Source organism: Grammomys surdaster, unplaced genomic scaffold (genome assembly GCF_004785775.1).
Source record: "Grammomys surdaster isolate TR1022 unplaced genomic scaffold, NIH_TR_1.0 262, whole genome shotgun sequence".
In the NCBI taxonomy this organism is placed as follows: Eukaryota; Metazoa; Chordata; class Mammalia; order Rodentia; family Muridae; genus Grammomys; species Grammomys surdaster.
Genome location: NW_021604703.1, coordinates 4,220,121 through 4,227,970, shown reverse-complemented (window position 1 = coordinate 4,227,970; position 7,850 = coordinate 4,220,121).

Below are 7,850 nucleotides of genomic sequence, written 5' to 3'. Positions count from 1 at the left end.
ATAGAAAACAAAGATTATTTGGCTCAAAGTTCTGGAAGCTAGGAAGTCCACTGGCACAGGCTAAAATCTGTTCAGCATCTGGGAGGGCCTTGCTGTAGTTGACAAGGGGTAGAAGGCACCATGTGCAGTGGCAGTACAAGCCATTACTACATCATGGAGGTGTCATTTCATGACCTTGTTCATTGTGAATTACCTCCTGAAGGCCCCAGCTGCCTAATGCCATTGACATATTAGTTTGAAGATTTAAGAATTAAAAAAAAAAAGATGTATTTATACTATGTTAGTACATTGTTGCTGTCTTCAGACACACCAGAAGATGGCATTGGAGGTTCCATGACCAGATGGTTATAACCCACCACCATGTGGTTGTGGTTGCTGGGAATTGAACTCAGGACCTTTGGAAGAGCAGTCAGTGTTCTTGACTGCTGAGCCATTTCTCCAGCCCCAGATTAAGCTTTTTGTAGAGAGAATATCTTGTGTATTGTATGGATGCATCACCTGTCAACTGGAAAGCCTATGGCTTATTGCTTAGGCAGGAAATATAAGATAGGATATCTGGGAGGCAAAAAGAATTCTGGAATAGAGCCAGGCTCAGGAGAGATCTGGCCAGGAAAGATGTGAGGAGACAGAGGCATGGTGCCTGAGCACAGGTAACCAGCCACGTGGCAGAATGTAGATTAAAATAAATGAGTTCTCTTGTTATGATTCTAGTCAGAGAAGAGCCTAGCTATATGGCCAAAGTATTTGTAAAGCTATTTTGAATCTGTGTCTTATTTCTGGGAGCATGGGAATGGGAGGAAGAACCAGGACCAAATTTCACCAGCTTATAGCACATTAGCTTCTTTTTAATCTGGGGATGCTGAGAAATGAATTCAGAATACACATGTGCGAGGCACCCTATCTACCACTGAGCTAAGATACGGGCCTTTTGTCTTTTAAGACTTTGCTATATATAGTCTCAGCTGACCTCTAGTACTCTCTGTTTAGTCCAGGCTAGCCTCAGTCTTGGAGCAATCTTCCTGCCTCAGTCTCTTGATTGTTCAAAGTACAGGCATGCTCCACACATGAACTTTTGAAGGATATATTTAAACCAAAGCACTACCAAAATTCTAGATTGTCTTTCACTCTGTAAAAATTATAAAAAATTGTCCTACTTGATGTTTTACCAGTCTTCTGTCAACATGAAAAAGAAAACAAAACAAAATTTTGTTTGTTTTTTTAAGACAGGGTTTCTCTGTATAGCCCTAACTGTCCTGGAACTCGCTCTGTAGGCCAGGATGGCCTCAGACTCAGAGATCAGCCTGCCTCTGCCTCCTGAATGCTTGGATTAAAGGCATGTGCCACTACATCCAGCAAGAAAACACAATTTATTTAATATAATACTCTGCTGTGTTTTTAACATAGTAAAGTCTTTTCATATATGACTTTTATTAGTTCCCTGAGAATCTCAGACTGTGGTTTGATCCTATTCACTCGTTACTCATTTCTATAACTCTTCCCTGATGCACTCCACTTTCCTACTGCACCCCCAATTTCATGTCATATTTGTGTGTGTGCGTGTGTATGTGTGTGTGTGTGTGTACACATTTTATTTTTAATAACCTATCAAGTTCAATTTGTGCTGCCTATATTCTCCTGGGGATAAGGGCATCCACTGTAGTGTGAGCAACCCACCAGGGGCCACAACATTCAAGAAAACTGACTCCTTTTCTATAGAAGCCTCTGTTGTCCAAAGCTACACAGTTAAGGCTGAGGACTCATGAGCCCTTCACCCTCATGCTAGAGTAACTGGCTTGACCCTGTGTGAGCAGCCACAGCTGCTGTGTGTGAGTGCACCAGCTCTTGCTTATCTAGAAGACACTGTCTCACTCCTGTCCTCCCTGACTTCTGCTCTCCCAGGCTTTCTGCCCCTTCTCCCAGGATGTTCTCTGAGCCTCGTGGAAGGCTGGATAGTAGAGTTGTCTTATTTGTAGATGAGCAAATACTCCGATGACACTTATTCACTGAACTTTGATCAGTTGTGAGTTTCTGGATTAACCACCATCCATGGCATAAAGAAGCATCTCTAAATGAGTTCTGAGAGCCACACTAATCCGTGGGTATAGAGGAATGAATTTAGAGGGCAGGCTGATCCTGTGTGCACTTAGTAGAATAATAGGTTTGACTATGGGGTCTATGAACTCCCAGGTCATGGGTTCTTAGCTAGATTTACAGTTCCAGGTATGAGTTTTCCCTCTGCAGACCTTAAATGCAATCGCAAAGCAGTTATCATTTATCCCTACAACATCCATGCCGCCGTTGTACACACTGCCATCTCTTGCCATGCCAGTCAGTATTGTAGTGCACAGGTCCACAGCTAGGTTAGCCTGTTGATGACTTGTCCCCCTCAGCAGTCTGCACAGCACCTTCCAGGACTATGCTAGCTAGCCAGCAGGGAAGAAACATTCTTGGTAAGTACCCACTTGATTTCTCAATGACTTGGGACGAAAGTATATGGTGTCTTTAACAGTGGGGGCTCACCATTAAGTTCTAGTGTGCAACCAAGAACACTGGCAATAATCTGTATGGTCTTTGGAGTCTTAGAAAAGTTTTGATTCAGGGTCAGGGATGTAGCATAGTTGTTCGAGTGTTTGCCTAGCATACATGAAACCCTGAGTTCAGTCTCTTGCATTGCATAAACCAGCCATGTGGCACACATGAGGACCTATATAAACACACACACACACAGACACACACACACACCTCTCACCTCAAAAAGGCATATGGGGCCAGAAGATAGCTCAGTGACTAATAGATCTTGCTGTTCTTGTGAAAGAGCTGTGTTTGGTTCCCAGCACCCACACAGGCTCATAACTCCCTGTAATGACAGTTCCAGGAAATCTGACCCTCTCTTCTGGCCTGTGTCATTCAGTGCATAAACATAGGAACACATTACACCAATTTGTAGGAACATCAAGAGAAGGAAAGCTGCCCAAATTCAGAACCATGCTGTCTGAAGTGCAAATTAAAGACCCTTACAGGGGCCACCTTACTAAAACAGTCCACAGAATTGTATAAGGAAATAATTGAGAAATCTTAGGTGAATGAGGAACTGCAGTTCAAGATGATTATAAATGAGAAAGCATTCTTTAAAAATTTTAAATAAGGGTTAGAGAGATGACTGAGCGGTTTAGAACACTGACTGCTCTTCCAGAGGTTCTGAGTTCAATTCCCAGCAACCACATGGTGGCTCACAACCATCTGTAATGGGATCTGATCCCCTCTTCTGGTGTGTCTGAAGAGAGCAACAGTGTACTCATATACATAAAATAAATAAATAAATAAATATTTAAGAAAAAAATTTTTAAATAAAGTTAGTTTTTTTAAAAAAAGACTACACATAAAAATACACACACATTAATGCTGGGCTATGTGATCTCAAGAAAGCAGCCTTTTAATGGAAGACAAAGCTCCGAAAGAAACTATTCTCTATATTACCAATCTCCTAACAACTTTCTTTTCCTGCAAAGGAAGGAAAGCTGATAAACTGTGACCATAGTCTACATCAATTCTTTCTTTTCTGAAAAAGTAATCCTGAGGTCAGATAACCTAAGCAGCAGTGTGCATCTGGGATGGGCGGCAGTTGGGCCACACTGATGAGAGAAGTAATTAACAAGCTTTTCAAACTAAATTCAGGTTTATCTAATAGATGAGATTTTATTTTAGAATTGGTAAGAAATAGTTGTTATAGATTGTTTGATTGCTTCTCTCTGTGTATTGTTGTTAGCATTGTTTTGTTTTTGAGACTCTCATGTATACCTGTAGTTTTGATTTCTTATTTGGACAACCTGGCAAGCTAGCATATCATTCATCTTTAAAATGTCTTAAATTACAAAAAGAACAAATTTATTTTTCTCTAGCTTAGATGTCCCAAAAAACTCCACATTCAGATTTTTAAGTGGCTAACAATGCCACTGAAACATGTAAGAGGCGTGTCAAACTCAGTGCATTGATGGCGAGGGTTTCTGACCTTGTCTTCTCTCCCTCAGTCATTCTACAGTCTCAGGTGACAGCAACTCCATTCCATTTGTTGCTCAGGAGAAATTCTGTGGAGTTCATGTCTACTCTTCTCTTCTTAGCTCCATCCTGTCAGGTCTGTGAGTGTAGTTCCAGGGTGAAACCACTTCACTCTCCATCGTTGTTATGACAACGCTAGCCCAGGATTGCTAGAAAGCCCCTAACAGGCAGGCCTTCATGCTCTTACTCTTTTTCAACCTTCAGTTTCTTCCCAATGCATGACTGGAATGCTCCTTAAAGTCCTCAGCTGCGCTGCTTTGTCAGCACACACACAGGTTAGGTGGCTGTCTCCACACAAGTCTGCTTCTCCCTCTTTTGGTCTCATTTGCTGCTTTCCTGACATTCTACCCTGACCTAGAAGGTCAGTAGTCCAGTGCCCTTGTTCCCGAGTCTCTCTGCGTAGAATCCTGAGGTCATTACTCCTAGTGGTATGACTTCAGGGTTTCCTCACTGTCCACTCATCTAGGAAAGCCTGCTGTCCATCTGTGCTTCCGTATAAAAAACGCTGCTGATTCCAATTCCACCCCCACTTCCGTATCCTGTATGATTTCCTTCCGTATAGCGCTCGACAGTCTGATAAGCCCCTTTATGTTGTTTATCTTGCCTACTAAAATCTTCCTTCAGACGAGCGGGGTCTACTGCATCATTCACTGTTGTATTCCCCATGCCTAGAGCAGTGCTCAGAATAGATTGGTGCTCAAGAAAATTTGATTCATGGTGAATGAAATGTAAGCACCATACGTGCTAAGCCCTTGAGAAAGCAAACGGAGCATGCCAACATGTCTTTCTGGTTTGACTTTTTGTTTGACACAGCGTCTTATTGTATCACAGGTTGGCCCTGAACGCCTGAACTCATGACACTCTTCTGACTCCCCATGCTACTGAGCCTAGATGCAGTGTGATAGTATTAATTTCATTTTCTGCATTCCAAAATGTAGATTATAGTAGGTCCTTAAAAGTTGTCACATGGGCTACATATGACTTCCTCACAGAAGACAGTCTCCTCCAGAGGGAGCCCAAGGTCTAGCCTTTTCAGACCTCCTGGTAGGAGGGAGGGCAAGCAGTTGGGTCCCCTCTTGGAGTGGACTAGGTTCTGAAGGTGGGTACTGAATCCATCGGTGCTTTTTGCTCAAAATCCCCTAAATGAGGATATGATGAAAAGCTAGGCTTTGGGATTGGTTTCCTCAGGGGAATGATTCTTAATCTTGGGGTGTTCCAAATCAAACCCTGAAACATCTTTCACGTGGTCCACAGGACATTTACACTTGGGTAATTTCTTTGCGGTTGCTAATTGTTACATTGAAGCGGGTTGTTATCATGCTGAAATGCCTTGTGACAAACAAAAGGTCTATTATGGAATCATTTTGCCATTAATACCCTTGGGTTGTTTTTCAGTTTGGAAAGCCATTTCCTTTCATCTTTCTCTCTTCTCCAAATCCATCCAGCAGGATCAGAACATTCACTGAAACTATTACACCTATACAATTCTGCAGATCCTTTCATGAAAAATTGTATTGAACAAAAACTCCTCTTTTATTAAAAGCCATAAAGAGTGTAACCATCAGAGTCCAGATGAGCATCAGAATGACTGAGTGAAAAGGCAATACTCAGTTGTCAGCACCTTTACCATTGCTTTTTCCCCCTTTAGACAGACAGACAGACAGACAGACAGACAGACACAGTGTTCTTCCTGCATTCCGGAAGAGGGTACCATATCTTAGTATAGATGGTTATGAGCCCAACATGTGATTGCTGGGAATTGAACTCAGGACCTCTGGAAGAGCAGCCAGTGCTCTTAACCTTTGAGCTATCTCTCTAGCTTTACCTTTACCATTTCTTTAAACTTTATGTGTATGATTGTTTGGCCTCATGTATCTCTGTGTACCACATGTGTGCCTGGTGCCCACAAAAGCTAGAAGAGGGCATCTGACCTGCTAGAACTGGAATTACAGATGGTGCTGTGAATTGAGCCCTAGGTTCTAAGGAAGAGCAGCCAAACTGCTGAGTCAGCTTTCCAATCCTCTTTACCATTTCTTAACTGGGCAACTGTGTGTAGGAGGAGATATTTAGAAAAGTGCGCCTGGTCTGGCTTGTTCCCGGGCAGCTACCATGTTCCTGCTGCTCCTCAGCTCTCACCAGGGCTCAGGCTAGCTAGATGCGCAGGCCCTGGCACCCACGAGATGCCAGTGTGGGAGATGGCTCTGCCAATCCCCCACACTGCATCCACAAAGCTCGGCTGAACCCCAGACAATGTCTGCCATCCTCGCAGTACCCGGTAGAAACGAGACTCAGAGCTTAATGATTATTTAAAGGATTTATATATTTAGAAATGCCCAATCAACAAGAAGCCCACACAATTAGAGTTGTTATTCAGTATCTAACCTTTTGATAGAGGTTGCTACCCAGGACAGCTTTCGACCTAGCCATGGTTCTCCATGGTTGATAGCCTCCTCTTTCTCCTCCCCTTCCTCTTTTTCTCTCCTCCCCTTCCTCTCTTTCTCTCCTAGCTCCACCTCCTCTTCTACTGCCTAATCACTGAGCTCCCCTATGAATACAATGTAGTAGAATAAGTATCCTGCTACATGTGTGAATGTGTGTGTCTGTATTGTTTTGTTGCCTCAGGTTTTCCTGTTGGAAAATGGGACAGTAGTTTACACACACACATAAATTAATATTAAAAAGAATAGATTTTTTTTTCTGAGAGACATTTAGCTGTTTTAGTGTATATGAGTGGTTTGCATGCATGTATGTGCTGGCCTCATGCACAATCCAGAGAGAGCATCTGATTCCTTGGAACTGGAGTTTCAGACAGTTGTGAGCTGCCATGTGAGTGCTAGAAACAGAGGCTGGGTCCTCTGGAAGAGCAGCAAGTGCTCTTAACTCCATTTTTTGGAGATATTGTGAGGGTTCCTGAGATAAGGCTTAACAGACATAAGACATAATAGCTTTAGGTCCTGATCAATGTCAGTTATTTGTAGAATTCCTTTTAGGAAGGTGAGCTGTGCTCTTTGGTTTTGCTCTGATGTGTAAGTTGTCAGAGCACATTGTGACTTCTTTATTTTGGGAACAAATTCAGCATGTATATGCCCTCTGCTCTGTGGTGTGTTGAGGATTTGCATTTGCTTTAGACATGAAGCTGGGACAGATGATAACAACCTAGTGTCTGCTCTGTGTGCACACAATGTTTCACTAGAAATGTGAAGAGACTGTATTCAAAGGGTGTTTGTGTATTTGTTTCTTTGGTTAATTTTGTTTTCAGAGTCTTGTGTAATGTAACTCAGGCTGACTTCAATCTTGTCTGTAGCCCAGGCTGGCCCCTAACTCACAATCCTCCTACCTCACCTTCCCATGTATTTGAGAGCACAGGTCTGAGCTACCATGCCCATATGAAGTTAGAATTTAAAAAGACATGGCTGGAGAAATAGCTTAGAGATTACGAGCACTGACTGCTCTTCCAGAAGATCTGTGTTCCATTCCCAGAACCCACCTGGTGGCTCTTAACCATCTGTAACTCCAATTTCAGGGGACCCAACACTCTCTCCTGTCCTTTGTCAGCACCAGGCATGCAAGTGGTAGAGAGGTAAAACACACATATTCATAAATAATAAAATAATCTTAAAGATAAGCATGTATGTTTCCTACTGTTCTTGGGAAGAAAGTCAGTGTGGAGACACAGTGGCCTCTGTGCACCTCCCCTCACAAGCAGTGGCCTCTGTGCACCTCCCTCACAGACAGTGGCCTCTGTGCACCTCCCTCACAGGCAGTGGCCTCTGTGCACCTCCCTCACAGGCAGT